The sequence below is a fragment of the Protopterus annectens genome, chromosome 2.part1 (assembly GCF_019279795.1).
Source record: "Protopterus annectens isolate FY-2018-M chromosome 2.part1, PAN1.0, whole genome shotgun sequence".
Classification (NCBI taxonomy): domain Eukaryota; kingdom Metazoa; phylum Chordata; order Ceratodontiformes; family Protopteridae; genus Protopterus; species Protopterus annectens.
The window spans coordinates 281,326,242-281,341,783 of record NC_056729.1 but is presented as its reverse complement, the minus strand read 5'-3'; positions in this window follow the sequence as shown (position 1 = coordinate 281,341,783).

Below are 15,542 nucleotides of genomic sequence, written 5' to 3'. Positions count from 1 at the left end.
GCTGATGACAGGCAACCCACACAAACTGTACCTATCCATGTATTGGCTGTGTACCGCTTGCATCACACAGAGTAAACCCTAAACTACACTTCTGTCAACTGCTGCATTCTCAAGGTAAGTCTCGAACCTACACACTAATAGTAAAGATTACTGTAATAAGGTATCATATGTATGGATCTGCTGCTGTTATGCAAGGAGATATAGTGGGCTATTTGGTCAGATTTAACATCCACATGTGACAACCAATATCTAGTCCACTAGTATGTGTTCCTTAATATTCAATATGCCTCATGGTTGGAATATTCACAACATCAGGCAAGGGAGATGTTAAACAGTGGGCACACATGATATCTGGACTACTGTCTACCCAAGCTGATCATGTGCTGTTGTTCCCCCACCTCCAACACAGCAGACTACCCATGTAACCGCTTTAACAGAAAATCAGCTGTGGTAAAGCAGTGGACCAGGCAATCTCAGGGCTGTAACATATATAGCACTCACACATTGTATGTCTCTCTTCATGCAGGATAACAATGTACATATGTATGCTGATTGTGTGATGGATGACCCCTTTCTGTCTAGTGACCTGTGTGGCTCAGTGGACTAGGGAAGCTAGCATGGGTGATGGTACTGATGGTTCTAATCTGGAATTACACACATCTTTTTCATGTTTGGTAGTAGTATGTTGGTGTTTTCACAGAATGTCATACTTCCCAACCTCTTAGTGCAAGAAATCTGGACAAAGCCAGAAAGATCGGGGGGACATAAACCCAAACATAGGGACAGAGTTTAAATATTGGTAACATAAACCTTGCTGGAAGTAAAGGTGTTGCACTGGTACATATAGTATGATGGATATAAAGTCTGACACGCAATTGTTTGTCTGTAGTTAGTAGAATATATTGATGTCAACATTCAATAAAGCACCAGAGGACCACAAATGTGTGAGGAACAGATCAAACATATTAGTCAAAACTCTGGACATTCTGCGAAAATCAGGATAGTTGACGGGTATGCAGACTGTTAGTCTGTTGGTGGTGTAACATTACCAACCACAGTCACATATTTATTACAGCAGACAACTGGGGAATGCTGTAGACATTTTGAGTGAAGTGCAGTATTGCAGAAACAGGGACGGATGTTAATGTCTGTAATATACAAAATCCCAGACTGGAATAGAAGCAGGTGTGACCTGAAGTCACATTATAAGTACTGACAGCACCACTGGGCATGCCCATACACTTAGTAAAAATGAACACAATTCTGTTGGCCCTTCATTGAAATGATCTATTATATGTAAATGTCTATACATCAGACATATATGTATACATATCTATCAGTCACTATCTCTCTCTCACATGTATAGTATATGTATTGCTGTGTAGTGTCAAATAGATATATACAGCTATATATACTAAAATGATACATAGACTCCCCCATATATCTACAGAACACATGTACATATCACACACACACACACACACACACACACACACACACACACACACACACACACACACACACACACACACACACACACACACACACACACACACACACACACACACACACACACACACAGCTACATTTATATATACATCTCTGTGATATACAGAAATGTATGTGTATGTCTGCATTGTCTGACATACTCGAATAATGGTGAGTAAACTGCAATATCACCCAGCCATAATGTTCCTGAAAGGATCCAAACTAAGGGTGCAACAGTATATAATTCACTTATTTACAGACTCCTATGCCTGCTGGATGTCACCACATAGACAGACACAGGTGAACAGCTGGTGTAATGTATAATGGTGTCAATGCATGTATGGACAGGGCACACTTTCCATGCCCACAGTGTCACCTATCTAACTGCAAGCAGCCAGATATTGCAATACTAGTAACTGTGCACACATAGCTAGGATAACATCAGTTATCCTGCTGCTAGGATACTAGATGCAGATAACAATAAGAACCAATATCACTCTGCAGGCCACAGATGCTGTTCAACACAAGCCCAGTTTGTGTAATGCACAAGTATTGTGCCTGCAATCGTATATACAACATACTTAACCTGTGGTGCATGCGATAAGTACTGTGATCTATAGTGTATAAGACTAGATAGATAGGGATTCTAATCTCACTGTAGTCCACTTTGTGTGTGTACCCACCTGCAATGGTTATACACTTTTTGGGCCTGTAACTTGCTGCTTGCTTCCACACTGCCCTATTCTACAAGGCCTGATGATGTCAGCCACCTACCAGCCATCAGTGTAGTAGCAAAACTTAAGCTGTGGCGCATGCAATAAATAGTGTGATCTATAGTGTATAAGCCTAGATAGGTAGGGGCTCTAATCCTCCTCTGCCCAATGTGGTGCATGTGTATATCCATATGGCATATGTATGATAACCTTTCTAAAGTAGATATAGTTAGGGCTTTGCTTTATTTTATGTGTAGCATGTGCTGTGGCCCCCCCAAATGACTGACCACAACAAGGCTTGCTGATATCAACAAGCATTATATGTTCTAAACCAATAGTACTAGCAGACATGAGTTTTGTTGTGTGCATCAGGTACTGTGATCTGTAGTGTGTACCAGTACATAAATAAGTATTCTAATCTGCATACAGCCAACTTGCAGTATGTGTGTGCCTTGGTGTGTCCTGTATGCAGTGAGTGGAAGTGATGCTAGCCGCCATGTTTGTGTAAGAGGCTATTACAGCAGTATACATCACATTATAGAGCCATAGCACATGTGAACTTAACTAGCATAATGGCCATACAGCCCTCACAATCAGAGACATCTGTATACCCCTCAGTACAGGACCAGCACATATTGCTCTACTCCAAGAGGGACTCAGGCAGATGCCATGTATTGAGATGATGGCCGTCCAGCCAGTCAAACAGATAGCATATGCTGAGGTGCACTGAGTTGCTTTGTGTACCATTAGGTAGGGTATGTTTCAAGGGTGTGGTTAAGTCTGCTAGACAAATGTGTCCCACAAGCATGTAGGAGGAATGTCACATAGTAGGTTAATGTCCTTACAGTGAGTCATCCATCTAATATGCTCCCTACAGATAGGCAGCATATGCACTCCAGCAAGGTCAAACCTTGACCTGTAGCAGACCTTATCACAAGTTATGAATGCATGAGTACGCTAAACACCTTGACTGTCCTTGGTAGACTGTCATAGAGATCTGAACCTATGGAGCCATGCATGTATACTGCTGTACTTTGCTGAAGTCATATTTCTGCTGTGCTGCCATGCCATGCAGTGCTGCTTCACTGCCACCATGTGTCCATAGGTTATCCCCTCAGACTCTTGAAACAGAAACATACACAGATCTGTGGCATACATGTCATTGTGTAACAATGCCACCAATACATCATACAACATAAGGTCCACAAAAGTATGTTGCATACTCAGGACACATGTCAGCATACAGTGTATGTTGATGACCACTACAAGTGGCATGGCAAAACAATACTGCATTACCCAAATACATGTCAAGTAATATAGTTACCCCGTGCATCAGACACACATCTTCATTCCCCTGCATCGATGGGTGGGATGACAGGAATGTGGCACAGGTATCATTACTTGCACAGAGTGATGTGTGGGGGCGCTGGAGGCCTAGACTGGCCCAAATGGTTGACAGCATTTGTGTGAGTCAGAAAGGGGAGTGGGTTAGATGGAGCATGGAGAGCTGCAGTGTGTGTCTGTAGGAGACCTGCATGTGACAGTGATGTGTGAGTGTGTGTGTGTGTGTGTGTGTACACATTCAAGCTCAGTGCTAACTCTACACATGTGTATGTTTGACAGCTGTAGACCATATATGGTAGAGTTGACAGTTCAGTGTTTCTAGCCTTGAACATGGGAGCTGTCTCTGCCAGGAGTTGCACTGGCACCACCATGCCCAAGCTCAGACATGGTGCTAGTGCCTGATGGTGACTGCTGTCAGCTGGAACCGTGTCCCCCATGGGACCACCCAGGACCACATGATCATGGCCTGCCACATTGTGGTGTGGTCAGCACACTCTCTTCTGTAGTGCTGGATGTACTGCCACTATGGGAACGTAACTGTGCATGGCCCCATGGACAATCAGCAGATAGTGTTGCTGACCCATGTCCCTGGGTCTGCCGCCCAACTCCAACCACATGTTCCAGCGCAGACAATGTGAGGTCTAAGACCGACAGTGTCTCTGGCCATTGTCTGTCCACTGCATCAGTAAACTGATCCAGGGTGTCTCCAGTGCGGTGGAGGCAGTCATGGATGTCAGACTGTGCTGCATCCATAAACCTAAGCATATGTCTGGTGTTCCATTCAGAATATTCCTGTGCCTCCATGACTGCCTGAAACATTTGCTGAGTGACCTGTGATGTGACAGCTGCAACAGGTGGTGGATGGACATCAGTCCTCCTATGAGCACTCCTGTCAAACTGCCTGTGTGGGCTGTCACCAGCTCTCTGGCTATGGCCAGTGTCTAAACTCACTGAAGCCATAGTTGCCACATTGGCCTGTTCAATGTCTCCACCCTCTAATGGTCCCATATATGAGGCCTGTGGGGACTGGGTATGTGTGGACATACTGAATCCGTGTGGTGACAATGGGGGTAGGAGACAGATGTCAACCTCTGGAACAAATTCAGCCCCAACAACTCCACCTGTGCCTAACTGTGGCCACCATCATCAACAGACTCTGAAGAGACACTGACATCAGGTTGTGTGGGGGTAGATACCCCAACCCCCCAGTCACCTGTGGAAATCAAGACAAAAGCAATACATTACTCCTGCACTATCATGTATGGAAAATCCACAAAGAGTCATACAAATGAGGATCCACAACTACATTACCATTCACATATCTTCTTATCTCCACTTTCATGCACAACAGACTTCCTCACAACAACATACATATTCGACTCAAGGCCTTTATAACAGGCATGTCAGGTAAATCACATGACACTTGGCCAGTACAATGTACATTTTAGGGATGCAATATGACACTATACCTGATAAAACATCACATAAAACCCAGTACACCACAAATATAAGTTTCAGTGACTAAGGTATGTACCATCAACCTTTCAGTATGTACAAGGCATGTTGAATTAATTGCCTTATGTACACCAGGAGTTTATTCTCCCTGAACTATAACTGCAAAAGTATTTCTGCTCATTCAACTACACTCCTGTGATTACCCTCTCTATGAAACTTAGGTAACTGTTCCAGACTGGAACATACATACATTCTACTCTGGTTACACACATTACCTGTACATAGGGAATCATCCTAGTCCTTACCCTTAATAGCATATGTATGTTCCATAATAAAACATTATCAAGCTTACCAGAAGCAGGACCACTTCCTTGGACAGCTCCTGACAGACCTGTAAAACAGTGATGGTGAAGTTATTTCAGTACCACCACATGTTGCAGCACAACAAGGTAATACTTGCATATATCTCATATGTACAGTAGCTACTATGTTACTTGATGCATTGTTGATATTCTGAGTATGAGTGTACAACTGAGCTAACCCCCCAACACATAGTCCTGGCACCCACATAAAAGTATGTACAGCCTGGCAGAATGACTGCTACAGTATTACAATGGAGATCACAGTAAGCTTATCTGCATGCTTCTCTGCTGTGGGCATTGTAGCTCCTACCTCCATAGTATATGGTGTGATGGATGCCTGGGAGCTGTTGTGTGTCCCTAGGTTCACCAGGAATTCCTCAGTGGCCATGAGTGGTTGTTCCGATGCAGGTCCTCTACTGGTGATGGCACAATCCCTGGCTACATCAGCTGCCCTTCATCATGCAGCATTAACCATGTCCATAGCATGGTGTTGAACCTGCTAATATGTCCTGTCCTAGTAGCCAGTCTCATTCACATCCCGGTCAAGGTCTGCCCACAATGCAGCCCGCTGTTCCCTGTTATGCCTCCCCCTGGATAGGAGGATGTGATGATGCTGCCATAGTCCTTGAAGTGTAAGTTCATTCTCTGCTTCTGAGAAGGGGATGTGCTTTCTGCAATACATTAGTCCTGAAATATACCAAAAGAGAAACATGTTACAGGATCAAATACATGGATGTCCACTATGTACAGATACAGCATGAACAAAATGGCCAGCACTATCTACTGCTTGCTCACACATGTCATATCCCACAGTGTGGCAACATACTATGTGTGTGGATACAACCAAGATATTAGCATAACTGAGGTAGTTCCCTGTATGCCATGACAGATCCTGCTGTATGATCATATACCCAACATTCCGCTCCACTGGGGTGTGTCCCCTAAGGTCAGCCACGCAATAATATGTCATAAGACCAGTGCCAGACAAATAGGAGTGTGCTATTATGACCACTATATTGGGACAGTCCAACAACAGCAGTGTGCCACAATGACAAAAGACAATGCAAACCTGATATATTTTACGTCCCCTGTATGTGAAAGACAACAGAGTATCAATGGCATGTCATTACCACAGATCTAAGACAGGCTTACTGCTGTACTCCCTATTCCCCATACCTCTATCCTCCCATCTGCATCCTGTTATACATAAAACACAGTTACATATCTGGTGGAGTGCAGTACTCGTCTGTTGAAATGCGCTACTAGTACTGTCTCGCAAATGTGTGCTCTGTGTGAGGAAAGTCTCATACAGAATGTTTGCCCATATCCAGCTGCTTACATTTTAAAATGCTTCTCATTAGCAGGTAATTGCCTCTAAACCAATCTGTGACTCTGATATGCTAATTGCAGCCAAAACAGCTGAGTTGCACTATCATTAGCCAATGACATGCAACCACTGTGTAATATATAAGGCCTTTATGTAGAAAAGTGCTCCTTTCTTAGCTGTTGAGATGGACAGTACTGGGGTGAGGAGACTACATCGTCGCAGAGGGAAGGTCTGTAGCAGAAACCTTTGCATAGAGCTGTGTGTACCACAGGCTGCAGCTGCTGCTGCAGGTAATAGAGATAGGCAGAGAGTGTGAACACTTTGGAGGACAACAAGCTGTAGGTGGATCTGTGTCAGCTGTGTCAGCCTTGTTGTAGAGGCAGATCCAGGATGAGAGTACGCTTTTCACTCCAATTACGGCATGTGTTTAAGGTAAGTATGTTAGGCAACTGTGTCAATAACAGAGTTACTAGACGACATATATTAATACTATACAGATATAGGATGTGTGTCTCTACCTGCAGGCCTGTGGCTTCCAGCAGTGAAAAGCAGTTATTTACTTTGCAATGCTTTGTGTGGATAATGAGTGGATGAGTCACTCATTAACTGCTGTCTTCACAATAATGTAATTGAAATGCAACCCAACACTGGATTTGAACCCAGGAATATGTGTGGCAAAATGTACTGCATGAAAGGCATTTAACAGACTGAGCTACTACTACAGTCAGTGTATTTGCAAGATGTATGTGCACAAATACAAGCTGTGACATACATTTACTATATCCATCAGTACGTGCATGGCTTTATATGGATGTATTTCTGCACCAGGCTCCCAGTTGAATGTGCATTTTGCCATGAATGCCTTAGCAGGTGACTTTCTACATGTTACTGATAAAAGGGCACATTTACCTGCTAACACAGGCCTCAGTTACATCCATTATCATGTCTTTGGTTGTTTAATGGTGCACTATTGCACCAGAGTCCAAGGTAAACTCCCATTTATTCCATTACTTTTTATTCCAGTTTAAGTGGTGCAGTACGGCACGCAGCTCTGCTGAAGCATGCTTAATGACTGTAAATGGCAATTACTGCATTTTGTTTAAACCATCTGTTTTAAGTAAGAGTTGTGTGGCGTGGTGGGTTGCTGCAGGTGTGATGATCTCAGGTTCAAAACACAGCAGAGGTGTTTGTTTTGTACATGTGTCTTACAATGTTAGAAACACATATAGTCATTATAGCTCTATTTAGCTGAGCTTACCAAAGCTGAGCAAAGAGGTACATTGCGCAGCTCCCAGTTACAAAAATATAAAGAAAAGAAAAAAGGCGAGATAGGAAAGTGGTGAAATCAGGCAAGCAGATGGAAAAAATATTGAAAGGCAAGGAAGGATGTGCAAGAAGGGTGTAGGAAAGAACCATAGCTATCCATTTCTTCTACATGACCAACTGTGCACTTTGACAGAATTTCTAGATGAATTTGGATTCTCAAACCCCAGAGAGAGTGCTGAGGACAACATAACTGTGTTGTCAAGCCAATTGGGCCAAATTACATGTGTCTAGTGGACATGTGTGTGAAATGGAGAGCTATGTATGGGACAATTTTTTTTTTAAGGTGAGAGTAGAATGTTGTGGAAGGGACATATGTACATGTGGAGGAGGTAATTTGGGTAGGTGAGGATGCATATGCAAATAGACAATGCAGGCAAGACAACAGACAGGGGTGGTGTGTGACACATGAGGGGTGGGAACACTTTGTATAGGGAGGGTGTTTTGAAATGTGAGGCACATGTGCCTCCAGATGGCAGCAGTGTGACTCACGTCCTCACCCATGGGACTGTCTACACTGCTCCATCACTGCCTCGAAGGTGGCTGTGCTGGAGGCAGGACACCAGGGTGAGGCTGCCCCAGCAGGGTGGCCAGCACCCTCAATCTGGCACAGGTGGTAGTTATAGCCATGGTGGACTATGCTGTGCACCAAGACTAGCAGCTCCGCATGGGTGACAACACTCCATCTACCACACTCCCAGAGGGGGTGGGCCCCGTCCCCTCAGGCAGTACTAGCCGATGACACAGGTAGTGCAGGGACAGCAGAGAGGGCACCACCGTTCTGGGTCTCAGCCATTTTGGGACCCGGTACCATGGCCGGTTGAGGCAAGGTAAGGAGATCAACCGGAATGGCCTACATTGATGTGCTCTGGTAAATGAGGTATAGCAACAAGTTATGGTTAGTAATAACCCAAGCAATGTTAGTATTAACAGATTCAAACATCATATTTATTCATCCAAATGCATATTAATGTATATTATGTGTACACAACCTTAAGTAACACAACAGTTACTATGGTAACAGCTTGCCAGTAAAAAGTAAACCATAGGGCCACCAAAACTGTTAGTTTAACAAATATGTTAATATTGCATCATAATTAAACATAACAATAATCAACTGCATTTTCCAATATATATAGTTAGTTTAACAAAATATGTTATTATTAAAGCATAATAAAATATATCAATAATGAAACACATTTTTCCAAAATATAATTAGTTTAACAAAATATGTTAATATTAAATCATAATAATAAATAATGGTAATAAATAAATGAAGATAAGGGGTTGGGAGATAGAAGAAAACATTCTATTACTGACATTGTAGATTATATCCCCGAAAACACTGAATTATATACTCTACAGGTGTGTAGTATCAGGTTTTAGTACAGTGACTACATTTCTCCCATAAGTGATGTAGCACATACATACCTCTCTAGCTGTTAGCAGGGGTCAGTATGGGCCAAGCAATAACAAATGCAGGTACACCACTACACAGAACAGTTTCACATAATGTGACATATATAACCACTCAGGTGTTCTGTAAATGGATTTGGTAATATTACATTCCAGGTAATAATTTATCTGCTAATCATGTGACAGATGGATTAGGCAGTTTTAATTGCATTATGAGAAATTGTGACACTTGAGAGGCATGTTTGTGTACAGTAAGTAAACTAGACAGCCATCATGCCTTAGTTGGCAGGCATGGGAGTAGAACCCAATAGCTATGACTGCAGGGGGCATCTGTAAATAATGTAATAATTGACTGCAGCAACTTAGTACAGACATGCAAAGGATACAGCCATACTGGGATTTCACAGCTTTATTTATGACTCAACAATGCTAATGAACACATTCTTGGTATTGATGTTAACATTCTGTGAAATCTAAACACAATATCTGCTCGTAATATGGACTACCTCGCCCATATATTTGTTCTGTCCCTGGTGAGGGAGAAAATGTGAGTATTACATGACTGATACTGAAAATGTAGTGCTACTTACCACTGGATTCAAACCCAGGACTGTGTGGCAAAAAAGCACTACATGTAAAGCATTTAACAGACTGAGCTACTGAGTCACTGCTAACTATTGAGTGACTGATACTTGCCCAGAGATCACCTGGAACTATACTATGAATCGAGCAGTACAAGTTACAGGACATTCCTCTGTCATTCTAGTACTATTACAGTGTTATACTGGACTGCGGTGACAGTAGAACACACATGCATGAAATATGACCATGCTGCATATATGAAAAAGCTGTAGTTTAGAATCAACAATGCTAGTGAACACATTTTATTGTTCTTGGTTTGAAATATTTGTGAAGTCCACACACAATATCTGCCCATGGACTGGGCTACCTCATCTATATACCTTTATTATCTGATGTCTGAGAAAGAGAGAGCATTATGTGACTGATATTAGCATGGAAACAGCCTTGGAAAGTATTATCAGTTAAGCAATACAGTTTGCAGGCCATTAGATTTGCTGGCTATAGCTATTACAGTGTCACACTTGACTATATCAACCTTACCATAGACAATCAGTGCATGCAGCTCAATTGCAATGATTTTGACAACACAGTCCTGCTGAACAACATTTTCCTTACTGTTATTGGCATTGTTAATGCTTTACTGATATACAGTTCTTATTGTTCATTTATTGCACTACAGCTCTATAGTTCTAATTGCCCATTTATGGCACTACAGTTCTACATGCCAATTTATTGCACTACAACTTTTCTTGTGTATACTTTATTGCAGTAAATGCTTTAATCTTTCTTGCTTACTGCACTACAGTTGGCATACTAAATCCATACTTACCATGCTAACAGTGCAACCTGGCCAGGCACCCAGTGACATTGCAAGCCCTCTTAGCTGCAGCTGTTGGGAGAGAAGTGCACCATTATGCATACCAGGTTTGCAGACATGCAACTTGCATTTTGGTTAGACAAAGGAAGACATACTTGCATACTTGTGGTGCTTTCTGAGTTCAAGCTTCCTGGACCCAGGTGTCCAGGTTCTCCTCTTCCTCCTTTTCAGGTCATCAAAATGGTGATGACACTGCTCACCTGTGCGGGGGGTGTCAGTAACACTGCTGAGTTCCCTGGCCAAATGGTCCCAGGCATCTGCCTTACACTCTGAGCCCTGGAATCCACTGTGCATCAGCCAGGGTTCATGGTGTTTAACAAGGAGCCCGAGCGTGACTCTGTACTCCTGAATGCCCCACCTCTGTACCCAAATGTGCATACCTTCGCCAACAACACCAGCCATACCAACAGTTGACTGAGTCCCAATGAGTGTTGCAGAATTCCCACGTATTGGGCTTAATATAGGCTGTTTTGCCTCCCTTACATGTCATTCAGTAACATTCAAAAAAGTGCTGCATCACTTAGCTGTGTGCAAATGAGCTAAGCAATGGCAAGCAGCACAAAAACTTGTAGAACCATGGTTTTAGCGAGGCTTAGCACTGCACACACATTGGTAGCCATTAGCATGTTTATGCACTGCTTAGCATGAATGAGCAGTGCTTAGCAGAGTACAGCAGTGCCAAAATCCACAATAGTTTAATGAAATAGGACATTCATTTACAGACACATTCTGCCTGTTATGGACTCCAACCCAGGACCTACTACACGTAAGACTGTAACTCTACCCATGTAGCTAGTTGGATGCTATCAAAGCTAGTATACCTTCACATATACTACTAGGTTACCTGTTAGCATTGCTGGGCACTGTGCCATGCCAAGCAAACATGCTTAAACACAACTATAATTAAATAATTAATTACATCTGGTTTCTATTTTTATATGCCTGACAGGTGTCATCTGTCTCTGTGTTAGGACAGCTTGGCATTGCTGCACTCTGTGAAGTGCCACACAAACATGCTGGTAAACAAAAAAAAAAAATAACACATCATAAAAATGGCTTATTATACAGATGACCCACTTCACAACATTACAACAGTGGTGAGGAGCATTACAGGGAGCCTCACACTCACCTGCAGCCACAGGTATCCATTACACCTTTACCTACACTGATTCATTTTCCATGTTCCTTGGCCTTCCCTCGGCAGTGTGCCATCATTACTTTGCATGGTGTGCTGCCAAGGAGGAACCATGGCCTTGTACATGGATACATTCCATGTAGGCTCTACACTGTGCCTACATGGATTTTATTAAATCCTGGGGTTAGTATACACTTGGCGTAGGCTTTATTGAATCAGGCAAAATGACTATTCTACATTAGTGATGTCCAATAGAAAAGCAACTGTGCCACTTGTTAAAAGCTTAAATAAAAACAATATTAAAGCAGAAATCTTGTTTCCAGTAAAAATAAGGATTCACCTTCCTGAAGGCAAGATTTTTAATACATTGGAAGATTACACATAAAAATAACATCCTAGGAAAAAAACAAAAAAAAATGGACTGGAATCTATCAACTGCTTTGAAAAAAATGCGACAAGAGATGGTTGGTTAATAAAAGGCAAAAACAGTAAAAAAACTGAATGACAAATGAAAATCAATGTATTTCATGTTTATGAATTCTTATTAATTTAAATAAGTGCTTGAATACTTTGCTGTGGATACTTTTTACAAGTTAAATGATTTTCTTTCCCTAGTTCAAATGGTTACTAGTTCCCTTTTTAAAATGTTAGAGTTGGATTCTTTTAGAGATATATGAAATTAAAGCCACTTATTTTCCCTTAGAGTTTAAAAGTTTAAAATATTCATCTTATTAAAAGTTAATAATTATTATTATGATGAAACGTATGTTAGGTGGCACACTTTCTGATATCTTGGACTAGTTGAGTAATATACTATTATATATAATTTAAGATGCAACAAATGATACTATACAGGCATGTTAAGTTACATTCTGTGTTCTTAAAATGATCCAGTAGTGTATTACTGATAGTATACTTGACATGCAATAGCACCCAGGAAAGACATGCTATGTTATAAACAAAGTATAACAATACAGCTTTCACATATATAAAAGTTATTATTGGAATGATATCAAATAATTAGAGTAACACTCACACTTTTACAAGTTAAACCTGGATCACACATAACTATCATTCTTTTAATGCAAGTTTATATGCTATGTCTCCTTTTAAAAAATGATAGTCTATTTTTATTAAACATCTCATACAAATAGCAATTTCTGAATAATTAAATGTTATTTCTTTGAGTGCAATGGCTTTTTAGTGATTGGGATACTTTGAGATTTTTTATTGTTTTTATTGGTGGTTTGGTGGGGTTTGAGGGATTGATGAGTGGTGTGGAGGTGGCTTGGATCACTTGTTTGCATTTTTGTGTGAATTGTAACTGATGGATTGTTAATTTTAAAGCCCTTATCATGAAAATCAGTTTGAAGCAACATAGAGTCATGAGGACTTTTGTGATGCTGTGGGAGTTCTGAAAATTCTAAGAACTGTCCAGGTTACTTCTTCCTGTCTAAAACTAAATAACCATAATATTTTGAATAATATGCTAAGTTGTTAAAGAATTCAAGTTATATAATAAGCAAAATACAGTGAATTGCATTCTAAACCACTGTCCGTTATTACATAGTTCTGAATGCTTGCTACTGATAGTATACCTGACATGCAATAGCACCCAGGAAAGTTATTCTGTGTTATAAACATAGTATAAAAATATATTTTCTTACATATGTAAAAGTTATTATTGGAAAGTTATCAAATAATTAGAGTAACATTCACACTTTTACAAGTTAAACCTGGATCACACGTAACTGTCATTCTTTTAATGCAAGTTTATATTCTGTTTCCTTTAAAAAATGACAGCCTGTTTTATATTAATCATTCCATACAAATAGTGCTTACTGAATTGTTAAATGTTATTTCTTTTAAAACCAATAGCTTTTTAGTGGTTAACATGCTATGAAATGTTTTAATTGTTTTTTTTTAGTGGTTAGGAAGGGTTTGGGGGATTGATATATAAAGAACAGGTGGCTTGGATTCACTTGTGAATGCTTTTGTGTGAATTATTACTGATAAAATATTCATTTGCAAGCCCTTGTTGTAAGGCTTGTTGTGAGGACCGGTTTGAAGTAGCTTAATTAGATTTATGAGCACTTTTGTGATGCTGCGGGCTTCTAAAATTCTAAGTAATGTCCACATTACTTCTTCTTGTCTAAAAGTAAATAATTATAATATTTTGAATCATATGCTAAGATGTCAGTAAATGCAACTTAGATAATAAGCCAAAGACAGTGAAATGCATTCTAAACCACTGTTAGTTATTAAATAGTTCTGAATGCTTTCAGTATACCAAAATGATAGTTTATAAATTAGGCTATAGAATGAAATTTCTGATAATAAATTTAGGATTGTGTTTCTCTGTTGTTGTCTCTTTTTAATGCTAACATAATTTAATATCTCAGAACAATTTATTATGGAAATTTGAATCTTAAATGGAAAGATTTTTCAGATCTTTGTTCAGATACTATTAGACATAACATTTAAGGAAAAATATGACTGATTCTAACAATAGTACTAGATTAAAGAATATCAAATATTTAAGGGTAAATATAAATGTTCTATTGTATGACACTCTACACTAAGATTATAGCTAAAATATAAAACCTAGGAATATAATAATAGTACAAGACATAGTATACAAACAGAAATAAAAAGATATCAGAATAAGTAAATATGTATATAGTTAAAGAATATAAATATGTTGGCATTGGTGGGAGGCTGGCATTATGGTTTCCACCTTGGGTACCTATCAATTCAGCAAAAAATCAGTTAATTGAATGACACTTCCAGTGCAATTACATCAAACATGCCATTGGTTGAACTATTCATACTGAGATTGCAGTAAAGTGAGAATCAGGAAATTTGCCCTTTTAGGTTCATAGGTTCATAGGTAGGTAATAGGCTATCGGCCCTGGGGCCTATACAAACCCAGCCAAAAAGGTCCCCTGGCTTTTGCCACCCTAGAAAATTATTTTCCTGTGCCACTGTCGAGCAGAGCCACAGAAGTGATCCCCGGGGTGAATTTCCTATTTACCATCCAATCATCAAGATTTTTCTTGAAGAGTGCTAATGAGGAGTTTTGTCTGACATAGATAGGTAGTTTATTCCAGAGTAAGGGAAGTCTCTGGGACAGGAATCTATACCTCCGGCATGTTCTGTTTATTGTGGTGACAAGGTTTAGGTCCCTAGAGCATGTAGCTTGGAGGGATTGGGATTTCTTTAAGTGGAGCATGTCCAACAGCTCTGGGTTTGACATAGCTTTGTATGTTAGGTAGAGATCACCTCTGAGTAGGCGATATGTGATGGAGTAAAGCTGGAGTTTTTTGAGATGGTCTGCATAGGGCATCTGTTTGAGGCTGGTAATCCTCTTTGTGAGGTATTTCTGTGGCCTTTCCAGTTGTTGTAGATGTCTTGTGAGGTACATATCAAAAGGGGCGTAGTACTCTATAATGGGTCTAATGAGTGATGAGTAGAGGGGAACAATGACCTCTTTTTTTCTGGATGAGAAACCTATTGTGAT